General features: G+C 41.2%; 1 protein-coding gene across 2 annotated transcripts in view; it reads right to left on the bottom strand.

Moving 5' to 3' along the window:
• The window catches only part of rapgef4 (Rap guanine nucleotide exchange factor 4), a 249649-nt gene that overhangs the window by 168241 nt on the left and 66674 nt on the right, over positions 1–14734 (bottom strand). Inside the window, exon 1 of one of the 2 annotated variants that reach the window (XM_062969188.1) lies at positions 351–2093. The exons of the other annotated variant lie outside the window; for it this stretch is intronic. The gene's annotated coding sequence lies outside the window, so the exon portion shown is untranslated. Of the gene's footprint in view, positions 1–350; positions 2094–14734 lie in introns of those variants that run through there. 2 annotated transcript variants of the gene reach the window in all.

A 14734-nucleotide genomic window follows, 5' to 3' on the forward strand; every position in this document is an offset into this window, starting at 1 on the left:
ACTTACACACAGCATACCTTTTATCAGTGTTTATTATTAAAAGCCAAACCAGTACAATATTAGCAAAGTAAAATAATAAAGAGTGCACCATAACTATTGCTTCTCAAGTGCTCCCTTCCTTAATTCAGAACATGAAAGAGCTAATGTAAAACACCCAAAACTCCTCGGGTTAAGCACAGACAACTGCTAAAAGGGACAAATCCCATTAATTAGTCACACAATGTCAAATATTTATCTGTATGGCACAAGTTCAAATGTATCATCTCTCTTTTTCCACAAGTGAAAAGAGTAAAATTCCATCCTTAAAAATATCATCCCCTTAAGAGACTATAAGAAATCTTAAAACTTACACTGTACTGTTGTCATCAGTTCAACCCAGCAAGCAGCCTTACGGGTGTGTTTTGGATTTCTTATCCATACTGCGCTCTTCTTAGTGATGTGTCTGTTCAGGCACATGGTCAAGTTGCACTCAGCTTCTCCCTTAGTGATGTATGAGAAGCAAGCAAGCTCTGCTGATTTATCTGGTCTTTCTGAAGCAGATTAGCACTAATGTTTCTGCCTCTGCATTCTACCTTTCTTTCAGCGATAGGATCTGCTTTATCACTGACAATCCAAATTAAACAGCAAATGCTGCATAGATTCTCTCTCTCTCCACACACACACCAATGAAACAATTACTAGGCAGCTACACATACAAGAAATAGCACTGTATTGACTATTCCCTCCAATTTTCCTACTGTGAAGAGCCACCACAATAGGTGGCCTCCTGCAAAATGAGACTGCTGCTGTTCAAAGGTCTGTTTGCAATGTATTTTTTTTTTTTGAAATGTATTTAGGGAATCAGATGCTCTCAGGCAAACAATCTGCACTGAATACTTTGCTATTTGTAGCCCATCAATCACGGACATGCCACATGTAAATTCACTTTTTTATACACTGTAATAACATTTTTGGAAACCAAATACAAAGCGTCCCAGACTTTAATGCATTTAACATCCATTAGTGGCCATGAATTCACGTTCATAACCAAGTTTTATTTAATTACATTATATTGTGTGCCTAGCTTTTGCACTCTAACTCAAACACATACATCTTTTTTTGCTGTTCATTTTTCATGTTTAAAGCATTATGTAAACCATACTTGTTAAGCCTTATGTTTTACACTTTGCCTCAGAAGATGTCAACACTTTGTGGAACCTATTAGTAAATGACAAATGGAATAAACCTTTGCTACATTGTTATGGGCCTTCCAGTAATCAAATAATATCTTAGCAATAAGAAACCATATTTTATTCATGACGTTTTCAGGCCAAGAAACCACAAGGCTTAAAAAAAAAAACAGTTTAAATTTTCATAAGCACTCCCAAACACTCAGGAAAACAGAAAATGTCCCTGAGCATTTAATCATTAAACATTTGAACACTGACAAGCTAAATAATTTCATAACATGGTTCTCTCTAGTTTGAAGCTCTCCATCCTTCCTGACTGACAACTCAAGCTAGTAGGCTTAAGCCTATAGAAATAAACCTTCATATCCAATAATCACAAAGGTCTAGCTGAGGTGAGCTATTATTTAAGCTTTCATCAGTGCTGGAAACTCAAGATGTCAAAAAGTTAAGAAGATTTGTGCTGCCTTGATTACTACAAGCAGTAATTGTACACAAAAGATGTACCAAATAGAAACCTTCCTAGGGATGATATGCAGCAGTCGTGTTTGTGAGTTTTTTAAGTTAGTGTTTTAACTTCTTCAAATCTCTCTATATATAAATGTACGTCCACTTGTAAGACTGAATTAACAACAAAATCCCTGGAGCAAATACAGTGTTCCCTCACTTATCGTGGGGGTTACGTTCCAGGACCACCCGTGATAAGTGGAAATCTGAGAAGTAGGGAAGCTATTTTAATTTTAATATTTATACATTCTTTTATTTACCACATTTACCACATTTCCCGGCATGGTCGGCTGGAGTGGCAGCAGAAGAGAGTCTGGCCGCCCGCCCGACTCTTCCAGGCTCTTCTGCCGCCACTGCCGCTTGCCCTCCCTCACTCACTCACCAAGTGGAGCGCCATTCCTTCTTCCCTGGCAGAGGCAGCCAGAGCCACATGGCAGGGCTAAAGCAAGGGGGCAGCCCTGAGGAGGAGAAACAGCAGCAATGGGGTAAATAAATAAATAAATAAATAAAAATGTTCCCACGAAACAGCGAGTCCATGAGGTAGTGGGGGAACACTGTAACACCAAATTTGACAACAGAACTCCTCAGTACCCAATGACTAACCACCACAAAGGGGGAAAAAAACACAGAGAAAAGGATGTAAAATCCTAAAAATACAGAAAACAATACAGTGCATGTGCAAGATATAACCCCCAGCCCCACCCCCTCCATGCGAGGAGAAAAACACCATCTAAAAGGGCCTGAGGCTGTTAGGAATGGTGGCAGTTCAAATCCAAAATACGTGGAGGGAGGGTCCAAGTTGGCCCAGGCCTGGTTTACACCATTACAGAGAGGCCTCAAAAACCACCGAGGGGTCCCGCCCAGCTCCTTCCTTCGTCTCCTTCCCTCCTTTCCTCTCTCTTTCTGGCTGGCTGCCGTTCACTTTCCGGTCCCAATTCAAGGTGCAGACCATCATCTATAAAGCCCTAAACGGTTTGGGACCCACCTACCTCCGTGACCGTATCTCCCTCCATAAACCTGCCCGATCCCTTCGTTCATCCAGGGAGGCCCTCCTTTCGCCACTGCCTTTATCCCAGGCCCGTCTTGTGGGAACGAGGGAGAGGGCCTTTTCTGCTGTGGCCCCCCGACTGTGGAATTCACTGCCCACTGAGATCAGGCAAGCCCCCACCTTCTTAGCCTTTAAGAAAGATCTAAAAACATGGCTTTTCCGATGTGCCTTTGGAGAGTAAATGTAATATATCACTCTGGTTATTCCCCTTGGATTCTATCCTTTAGACTGCTCCACCATTTTATATCCCTGTTCCCTTATTTGTATGTCTCTCTCTCTCTCGAGTTTTTAATTAAGTGTTCATGTGGCCTGCCCTGGTTTTTATTGTTTTTTCTGATTTGTGTTGTAATGTATATGATTATTGTTGCACTGTTATATTGTGTTATGATATGTTGTTTTATTTTGTTATATTGTATGGTGTCTGGGCATGGCCCCATGTTAGCCGCCCCGAGTCCCCATTGGGGAGATGGTGGCGGGGTATAAATAAAGTTTTATTATTATTATTATTATTTCCTTCCCAGCCTGCCTTTCCTCCATCTTCCCTTCACCCCTTGCATCGGGAGTCTCAGGCTGGCCATGGCTGCTGGGCCTGCCGCTGCTGACCTCCTCCTGGCTTCCGTCTCCTTGACCGCCCCTCCAGAAGATCCTTTCGCTGAGCAGTTAGGTGACCTCTCGGCCTGCTGGGAGTGCTGCGGCCGAAGCCTCTGGAGCCCTGGAGCCTCTCCTGGGGAGAGCCATGTGCATCCACCCCGATCCAAGGGCCGCCAGAAGAGGGGGAGGCATCCCCCTGTTGGGGCCATTGTGCTATTGAGAGATAGGGCTGCAGAAGAAGAAACAGGTCTGGGTGCCTTTTGCGGAAGGAGAGGATACACATTATGCATCTTTGGAAGGAGAAAAGCCTTCTAGCCCTATCTGTCAGGCCTATAATCCAAAGTCAGAGCTCCATATAAATAAATATAGGGAGATAGCTGATTTATATAGTTAATATAAATAGGCAAAAATATGAAATATACAGCCATATCTCTCTATCTATATATATAAAAGAGTGATGGCATCAGGGCAGCGGACAAAACAACAAAACTACAGGCCCCCCAACCTCGAAATTTGACAACACAACCCATCATCCACGCCTCTAGGTTGATACAACAAAAAGAAAAGAAAAATAAAGTCCTAATTACAGGGAGAGGAATAATTGTTTTTATCCAATTGCTGCCAGTTTGAAGGCTAAGCTCCGCCCACTTGGTCTCCTAGCAAATCACTCAGCCCAGGGGACAGGCACAGTTAGGCCTCACTTAGGCCTCTTCCACAGATTATCAGATTTTAACTGGATTATATGGCAGTGTAGACTCAAGGCCCTTCCAAACAGCAATATAACCCATTTAGAATCTTATATTATCTACTTTGAACTGGATTATCTTGACTCCACACTGCCATATAATCCACTTCAGTGTGCATACTAAACATAAAGACAACCATACAACAGACATTCAATACCACCACTACCTCAACAATTTCTCACCAACACCACCAGACAACGCCACAGCAACGCATGGCCGGGCACAGCTAGTATCTATATATAAGGAGTGCATTGCAAACCTTTATATCTATATTGACCTGCAAGGAGAGCAGGATAATAGAATAATAGTAATAATAATAGTAATAATAATAATACAGTAGAGTCTCACTTATCCAAGCTAAATGGGCCGTCAGAAGCTTGGATAAGTGAATATCTTGGATAATAAGGAGGGATTAAGGAAAAGCCTATTAAACATCAAATTAGGTTATGATTTTACAAATTAAGCACCAAAACATCATGTTATACAACAAATTTGACAGAAAAAGTAGTTCAATACGCAGTAATGTTATGTTGTACTTATTGTATTTATGAATTTAGCACCAAAATATCACAATATATTGAAAACATTGACTACAAAAATGTGTTGGATAATCCAGAACGTCGGATAAGCAAATGTTGGATAAGTGAGACTCTACTGTAATAATAATTATTATTATATAGAGCTTTCTCCATTCTTTATTTTCCATACCACCAAACTATGCCACAGCAACATGTGGTTGGGCCCAGCTAGTCTCATTAATAAAAAGAGCATCCTTTTTACCAAAGCAGAAAGAAATTGTATAACTGCACAGAAGTATTACACTATTTGACCTCTGCGCTACACCATCTTCATCCAAAGAATGCAGCAACTGTCTGAGATTAGCAATTGTCCTCCTAGCTCTAAAGCAGAATAATGTAACCAGCTGAGATGTCAAAATAGGGCTTTGGGTAATTATCCAAATGGAAACAGGCCATGAAATGAGGGGTGGGGAGGATAATTTTGGCTCTTGCAAATAAAGTGTCATTGGATCTGTAATGGCTGCAAGCAAAGAAGGTCTCATTGTTTTACAATCCCTTTGAAGACAGGATTTAATATAGCAGGAGCTGCAGAGCATATGCTCAATGATTCCTTTGAGATCCATTTTTCCAGCTTGCCTGTTAATTATTTCAGAGCCCAAACTTTCTACACAAAGGTGAAACGGTTCAACTTTATATGAGCCTTATCCACATGCAGCTGGTTTGCCAGAAATTGCTAGTGACATAACTCATCCATGAAATATATTTCAATTGCTTTACCAAAACTGAAAATATTTGGACATTAGTTGTAAGTACAATGCTAGGATGCTTCTTCCACAAAGCCCTGAAGCCCACAGCATGAAGGTGACCATGAAAACATACAAACCAAATTGATTCTGATTCTAGGTAGGCAGTAGTGCTATTAACTGGAGGTAGAGGAATCATCAATAGGAAAAATCATTAATTCTCCAATAGTAGACAGGTGAGTAATGAAATACACATTGTGGAAAGAGAACCCTTTACACCCACATCTTAGCAACGGGATTTTTTTCCCAAAGAGAAAAATAATGTTAATATAGTATGTGTTGAGAAGAGTGGGGGAGGGGAGGTATCAAATAAATATTCAATCCTTAGGCCTCTTTAAAGAGGACTGAGTATTATCCAAAAGTGTTTAGCACATCAAAGACTTATTGTGCCAGCCAAAACAACCTGCTAGCCAATGCTCTCTATCATGCATACTGTATTTGAAGTAGTAAAAGCTTTGATATTAAGCATTATCTGAAGTGACTAAATGCAATTAGCTGGTCTTTCAATATAACTGAGAATTATCTTGCTTTCTGTCGTCTTTGAAAGGAAAAAAGAAACGCAAAATGCCCTCCATCTTATTCTGATAAGCCTGTGAGGATGGCAGGGGACCCAATTCCAGGACTAACAGGTGTGTTTGGGGACCTATAGTCAAGTCCTGGGATTTTTTACCCTCATTTAAGACATGGATTTTGGCACTGTCTGGAAGCACTGTCTGGTAGGCCAAAGCCTTAACAGGAGTCAGCTGTAAATAGGTTGCCAAACAAGGGAGAAAGGAGAAAATAAGAACAAAGAAATTAAAAAGATCAGGGCAGCCAAAGCAATTATATACTTCTTCAACATCAACAGAACTACATTGCCCAGATGGAAGACAGTAATAGTACTGTTCTATTATTGTATACTCAGACCTCATCTGGAATACTGTGTCCAGTTTTGGGCACCACAATTTAGAACATTGTTTCCCAAACTCTGGTTTTCCAGCTTCTTTAGAATTCAGATTCCAGAATCTAGGGATTACTGGCTAAGGAAACTGAGGATCTGGGAGTTAGAAGTCTTAAAAAACTTGGAGAACTAGAGTTTGGGAATCACTGATTTAGAAAGTCATTTGACAAGTTGGGACTTTTCCAGTGAAGGATTGTCAAAATGTTTAAGGATTTGAAAACCAAATTTTTACAAAGGTATGTTAAGAGTTGTTGGCCTGAAGAAGAGGAGGCTAAAAGGTAATATGGTGGATGGACCTCTTTAAATATCTGATGTTATATGGAAGATGGAGTGAGACCCCTTCTTTAGTGCCATACTAGCTTGGGGACCCAGTGGTGTCCGGGTCATTTGAGAAAGGCATTGTTTACCCATGTTCCAAGTGTAGTCTAGATCCAATGTCAGCTGGGTTCAGTGGGTGCAGGTGAACTGCAAGTCCCATCATCCATGGTCCACTCTTCCCCCAAACAGCACCAGGGTGTAGAGTAGATCATGGGTGCTCTATGTGTCAAGTTTGGTATTGATCAGTCATTGGTGGGGTTCGCAATGGTCTCGGGAAGTGAGGGAAGGTCCCATCATCCATGGCCCAAGCTCTTCCAAACTGCAGCAGGATGTAGAGTGGGTCATGAGGCCTCTATGTGCCAAGTTTGGTCTTAGGAAGTGAGTGAAAGTACTGCAAATCCCATCGTCCATTGTACATGTCCTCCAAACTGCACCAGGATGCAGAAGGGGTAATTGGGTCTCTGTGTACCAAGTTTGGTGTTGATTAGTCATTGGTCTCAGAAAGTTAGTGAAGGTACTGCAAGTCCCATCATCCATGGTACATCCTTCCCCACAGCACACCAGGGGCCACACTGCATCTTTGTTCAAAGTTTGGAACAGTTGTGTAATTTGTGGGGGTCGTAATGGTCTGTGGGAGGTGAATCGGGTGAAGGTACTGCAAATCCCACAATCCTTGGGCTGTCCTGCCCCAAACTGCAGCAGTGTGTAAACTGTGTCATATGGGCTCTGTGTGCCAAGTTTGGTTCAATTGTGTTATTCCTGGCAGTTGTAGTGGTGTTGGGAAGCGAGTGAAGGTACTGCAAGTCCCATCATCCTTGGTTTGTCCTCCGCCAAACTGCACCAGGACGTAAAGGGGGTCATGGGAGCTCTGTCTGCCAAGTTTGGTCCAGTTCCGTCACTCGTGGGCATGGCAGTGATCTGTGGGAGCTGAAGTGATTGAAAGTACTACAAATCCCATAATCCGTGGTCCATCCTCCCCCAAACGGCACCAGGCCGTAACGCGTGTCATGGGGGATAAGTGTGTCGAGTTTGGTCCAGATCCGTAATTCGTGGCGGTCGTAGTTATCCGTGTAAGTGGCGGCCAATCAGAAAGCTGCCACATACACAGATACATACCCACAAACATACAAACAAACATACAAACACTGACTTTTATTGTATACAGTAGAGTCTCACTTATCCAACATAAACGGGCCGGCAGAATGTTGGATAAGCGAATATGTTAGATAATAAGGAGGGATTAAGGAAAAGCCTATTAAACGTCAAATTAGGTTATGATTTTACAAATTAATCACCAAAACATTATGTTATACAACAAATTTGTCAGAAAAAGTAGTTCAATACTCGGTAATGCTATGTAGTAATTACTGAATTTACAAATTTAGCACCAAAATATCACGATGTATTGAAAACATTGACTACAAAAATGTGTTCGATAATCCAGAATGTTGGATAAGCGAATGTTGGATAAGTGAGATTCTACTGTATATAGATATAGATATAGACTAGCTTGGGGACCCGGCAGTGCCTGGGTTATTAGAAGAGGGCATTGAGCTGTTTTGGATATTATGAATGGGCCCATTGCTGCAGATCTGTGGCCGATGGGGTTTGCAATGGGAGGCGATTTGGGTGAAAGTACTGGTAATCTCATAATCCTTTGTCCATCCTCCCCCAAACTGCTGCAGGGTGCAAAGTGTGTCATTTGGGATATGTGTGCCAAGTTTGGTTCAGTTCTGTCATTTGTAGCATTTGCAGTGGTCTCTGAAAGTGAGTGAAGATAATGCAAGTCCCATAATCCATGGTCCAAACTCTTCCAAATCACACCAGGATATAGAGTTGGTAATGGGGCCTCTGTGTACCAAGTTTGGTACTGATTCGTCATTGGTGGGAGTTGCAGTGGTCTCAGGAAGCCAGTGAAGGTATTGCATGTCCCATCGTCCATGGTCCATCCCCCTCCAAACAGTACCAAGGTGTAGAGTAGGACATGGGGGTTCTATGTGCTAAGTTTTGTCTTGTTCAGGCATTAGAGTGAGTCGTAATGTTCTCCGGAAGTGAGTGAATGTATCGCAATTACCATCATCCATGGTCCATCGCACTCCAAACTTCACCAGGGTATAGAGTGGGTCATGGGTGCTCTGTGTTCCAAGTTTGGTCTTGATCAGTTATTTGTAGCAGTTGCAATGGTCTCAGGAATTTAGTGAAGGTATTGGAAGTCACATGATCCTTGGTTTGCCTTCCGCCAAACTGCACCAGGAAGTGAAGTGGATCATGTGGGTTATGTGTGTGAAGTTTGGTCCTGATCCATCATGAGTTAGAGTAACAGTGATCTGTCGGAGACAATGTGTTTGAAAGTACTGGAAATTTCATAATCCTTGGTCCATTTTGCCCCAAAGTGCTGCAGCATGTAAAGCATGTCATTTGGGATATGTGTGCCAAGTGTGGTCCAGTTATGTAATTCGTGTCAATTGCAGTGGTCTCAGCGGGGTTCAGTGGGTGCAGTTGAACTACAACTCCCATATGCAAGTCCATCATCCATGGTCCATCACACTCCAAAGAATGCCAGGATGTATAGTAGGTCATGGGGACTGTATGTGTCAAGGCTGTTAGAGTGAGTAGGCCGAAGCCTGTTTGTGGTAGTTTTTTGCCTCAGGGAAAACTATTGGGGGGGGGGGCAAAAACCATTCTTAAAAGGAAAGATTAAAAAGATAGTCATTTTTTTTCTCTTCAGTCTGTTGTGGAAAGTAGTGTCTTACCTTGTAGAAGGACAGTTCTGGCAATGACCCAGGCAGAAGCTGCCTTCTTTGGAGCAATGTTGAAGATTAAAACATAATTATTTTCCATCATTAGTTGGATTCAGAATGCTGTGGATGTGAGAGTGAACTGTAATTCCTAGCGCCCAAAGTTTTTTATTATCAGTATGCACAGTTGGCCATGTTGGGTCTATTTGGTCCAGATCCGTTGTCAGTGGGTTTATGGGTCCTAAGAGTTATGTGTGTCAAGTTTGGTCCAGGTCCGGCCTTCCTGGTGGTCCTAGTGATATTTTTGATTACAAAAGTGTAGGCCGAAGGCTGTTAGAGTTAGTGTACCAAAGCTAGCGTCGTTCTGAGGAGAGAGAGTAGGCCGAAGCCTGTTGGTGGTAGTTTTGCCTCAGGGGTCCCAATGGCCTGTGAAAGTGGCAGCCAATCAGAAAGCTGGCCCATATTCCGGCCGGCCGATCAGAAAGCTGACCCATATTCCGACCGGCCAATCAGAAAGCTGGCACATACATCGCCCGACCAATCAGAAAGCTGAGGCGGCTAATGACTGAACAAAGGATGCCCCCCAGGCAAGAGACAAAACCTTTCCAATGCTAATTACAGTGATTAACTGAAACATTAATGCTGGCTTCCCAGTGACAAAGGACTCTTGCCACACCCTGGACTCTCCACAGATATATATATATTTTCCTTTCCTTGCCTAGTTTATCCATGCCTCACAGCCTCTGAGGATGCCTGCCATAGATGTGGGCGAAACGTCAGGAGATAATACTTCTGGAACATGGCCACACAGCCCGAAAGACATACAACAACCCTGTGATCCCGGCCATGAAAGCCTTCAACAACACAAGGAGCATTCAAATTTGCAACTCAAGCCTCTGGCATTGAACCAGCGGTGAAAACTTAATGTTAGACTGTGCATCTATGGAATTGCTATAATTCAAACTGATGAGAAGTTCCTCTTTTTGAGGAAGTATAGGTGTAAACATCTTTTAGCAACTCCTCCTTTACTGTAAGGACTCTGAGTCAAGGCTGCAATGTGGAATGGAGCACTATGTTATCCTTCCTACCTGTCGTGACACACTGTTGAAAATCCATAAACATTAACAGCTTCTGAAAGGGAGTCGTGGCCAGCTAATAGAATCAAATGGATGAAGAGAGCTACTTAGAGCTGGGGAATACATAATGGTTGCTACAGAGATGCTACTAAATACAATCCCCCTGTTTACACTTTTCAAGGCACTGTGAAGGTAAATGATGCTTGAAATACAGGCAGAAGGAGGAGGAGGGAGATTTGCTCTCTACCTGAAAAAAAAATCACTTTTTTCATTGAACTACACATTCTAGGGTGCTCTAGGGGAAAGCTATAGCAGTTGGAGTGGCAACTAAAATTTTATTCCAGAATATCCTGCATTTAATTCAAATTTTCATATCATTTCTCATTTTTAAAGACTTATTCACAGTAAGAGCATTAAGGAAGACAAAGTAAGCTCCATCTCAATGTAAAACTTCAGTAGCATTTCCATCATATTCTTTGAGACAATTCCTCATGTGACATTAGTAGACCTATATGACCATCACCAGTGTTTCTGCAATAGTCTTGTAACGTCTAACTCAGTCACCCATTATTTTTTTGAAATTAGTAGACATTGGTACACATACATTTTAAAATAAGGTTTAGAATCTATTGACCTCTTAAACACACATCTATATATATAAAAGGGTAAAGTTGTTTGTTCCGTGACTATAACAACACAACTAAACGCCACAGAAATACGAAACTTGGCAACACAAGGCAAAAGCCTTGCCTCATGGTTGTTACAACACAACCACACCACAAAAACACAATCTGGAGCCACAAACCCAAAAAAACCAGCAAAGATGCACAACAACGCAACTACATGATCCAAACACACGAAACTTGGCAACACAACCCAAAATCCTTGCCCCTAGGTGCCGACAACAAAAAGAAAAATAAAGTCCTAATTAGAGGGAGAGGAATAACTGTTTTTATCCAATTGCTGCCAGTTAGAAGGCTAAGCTCCGCCCACTTGGTCTCCTAGCAACCCACTCAGCCCAGGGGACAGGCAGAGTTAGACCTCACTTAGACCTCTTCCACACATTATCTAATTTGCACTGGATTATATGTAACAGTGCTCCATGCAGTCATGCCGGCCACATGACCTTGGAGGTGTCTACGCACAACGCCGGCTCTTTGGCTTAGAAATGGAGATGAGCACCAACCCCCAGAGTCAGACATGACTGGACTTAACATCAGGGGAAACCTTTACCTTTTTATACGGCAGTGTAGACTCAAGGCCCTTCCACACAGCTATATAACCCATTTATAATCTTATATTTTCTGCTTTGAACTGGATTATCTTGAGTCCACACTGCCATATAATCCACTTCAGTGTGCATTTTATACAGCTGTGTAGAAGGGGCCTCAAATAATCCAGTTCTAAGCAGATAATATAAGATTATAAATATACCGTACAGTCTCACTTATCCAACATAAACACCCTGGCAGAACATTGGATAACTGAATATGTTGGATAAAAAGAAGGGATTCAGGAAACGCCTATTAAACATCACATTCCCTCCCGACCCTATCTGTTACCAAACTGCCATACATGTCTATGCCAGGCATCCTCAAAGATTATGAGATCTGTTTGAAAACAGACAAGTGGAATGTTTATTTCTATCTCAGCAATGATATCCCAGGATGGGACAACTCTCATCTGTCTGAGGCGACTGTGAATGTTCCACTTCCCCACCTTGATTACCATTGAATGCCCTTCCACCTTCCAGGCCTGCCTACTTCCTGCTTCGGAGGAGGAATCCTTTCTTGGGAGATGTTAGCTGGCCCTTAGTACATCGTGTCTGGAATTCCCTGATTGCTCAGTGCTATTCTTTAGTTAACTGTCCTATTTCACAGTTTTTTTTTAATACTGGGAGCCACATTTTCTTCATTCCAGGCAGGCAGGAACCATCCAGGCTTTGAAGCTACAAGGCTATTCAGTGCCAATTCCAACATTCACACTTGCCTAAAGCAGACAACAGTTCTTTCTTCCACCCTGGTCATTCCACAGATATATAAACTCCACTTCCTTTCGTTACAACACATTTCACAACCTCTGAGGATGCCTGCCATACATACAGGCGAAACATCAGGAGAGAATACATTTTGAAAATGACCAGGCAGACCACAGAACTCAGAGCAACCCAATACAAAGAGAAACAAAAATAATAAAATAAATACAAAAAATACATAAAAAATAAAATACAATAATACAATACAAAACATAAATAAAAATAATATAATAAAATAATAAAATATAATACATACAAATAATACAATAAAAATAATAAAAAACACTAAAAATTAGAAACACTAAAAATTAATACAATAAAATACTATAACAGAAAATAACTAAAAATAATAAAAGAAAATAACTAAATATAATAAATAAAAAGATAAGTTACAATAAAATTAATTTAAAAAATACAAATAACATCAAATAAAAATTCCAAAACAATTTTTAACCAATACCACCACCACTTTGCCACAGCAACGCGTGGCCGGGCACAGCTAGTATGATATAAAATGATGGTTTTTATATTAGTGGGAGTTTTTTCTGAGTAATTGTAATGCTACCTTCGTACCACTATTTTATTTATTTATTTATTTATTATTTAAACTTATATGCCGCCACTCCCCTAGGGCTCGGGGCGGCTTACAAGAAAGGCTAAAATCTAACAATTTAATAACATCTTTAAAATATCTTTTTTTTAAAAAAAGTCTTAAAAACACTTTCCCATGGTTCAGAGCAATCTAAAGAAATTTTCATACATTTTGAAGCAGTACTGTATATCAGCAGGTTGCATCATTACCTTCAAGTAATGTCTGACTTATAGCAACCCAAAGCTGAACGTATCACCACGTTTTCTTTGTGATATTTGTCTTTCTTTCCTCTGAGGCTGTGTGAGTGTAACCTGACCAAGATTAGTCGAAGTGTTTCCATGACCAAACAGGAATTTGAACCCTGTCCTTCAGAGGACTCTATACCATGCTGGCATTGTTATAGCACTATTCCATTTTTAACTTCCATGCCAACATCCGATGGGACTTACAGTCTAAGGAGGGGCATTTGGAAGTCTTATAAGTCAAAGCCTCACTAAAATACAAAGCCTAGAATTCCACAGGATGTTGTTTGGGTAGTTAAGGTGGAATATAGAAGTATAATAGTGTAACAGGATAAGGACCCTGCCCCTGCTGTCAACGTGGCCAGGTGGCCACAGTGCTTTGCTATCTGTGAACTTTATGAGGCTCCCCATGTCAGCATGAAAGTGTCACACCTAAGTAATATTTTGGAGTGAAGTGGTTTATTACATACTAGTGCGAGATGACATCTGAATCCCATTCTAGGAGAAAGACGGCATATAAATGAAATGAAATCAATAAAACATACTGGAGGAGAATGAAGATAAACTGGCACTAAAGACATCCCTCTCTCCCTCTTCTCACTCACGAGAAAACTTTGAGCAAAGCAGAATGTCAAGGGCCTTCAATGAGAATTCTCAACTGATATTGGAAGCCCTATTCATGCATTCTCTGTTCCATAGTCAAGTAGTTTATTGTTCAGAGCTCTGGAAAATCACAAGTGGAGAAAACTCCCTGCTGAACAATGTTCAGCTCCCAATGGATGGAAAGCTACAGGATGCAATGGATGAATTAGGGATAGGTTATACAATTTAAGGCATGTGTCAACTTCTGTATTAGGCTTCAGCATATCATTTAATGAATAAAAAAATCCCAAAGCAGTAGTAGTACATTGCTGTGAACTTCAAAAAGAGGAAGAAAGTGGCAGATTGAAGGAGGTACAGAGGAAAACATTGTTTTATAATGAGCTACAGTCTTAAATTGTAATGAGAGTTGAGAGAAGCACATCTAGGGACAAATTAAGCTCAAAACTTGTCAGCCAAGCAGGTTCCCCAAAGAAACATAGTTCCTTATGATTAATTTAATTTTTTTCTGTTCTGTCAAAAGATTCAGACAAACGAGCTACATAATTTAAATGCAGGAAACACAGAAAAATCATCTACATGGATGATACATAGCCCAGCTTTCACCATCCTTGTATCCTTCAGACATGTTGGATCACAATTCCTATCACTTCAGCCAGCACACCTGATGGCCCTGCTCAATAGGGATGATGATAGTCATAGTCCAACACAACAGAAAGGCACCAAGTTAGCTTTGTCTGGCCTTTTTACCAGCCCTTCAAGAACTGGCAGTAGCACTGGATCTAAAGTATAAGAGATTTCATTTTCTCTCCTC

The sequence above is a fragment of the Anolis carolinensis genome, chromosome 1, assembly GCF_035594765.1.
Source record: "Anolis carolinensis isolate JA03-04 chromosome 1, rAnoCar3.1.pri, whole genome shotgun sequence".
NCBI classification, from domain to species: domain Eukaryota; kingdom Metazoa; phylum Chordata; class Lepidosauria; order Squamata; family Dactyloidae; genus Anolis; species Anolis carolinensis.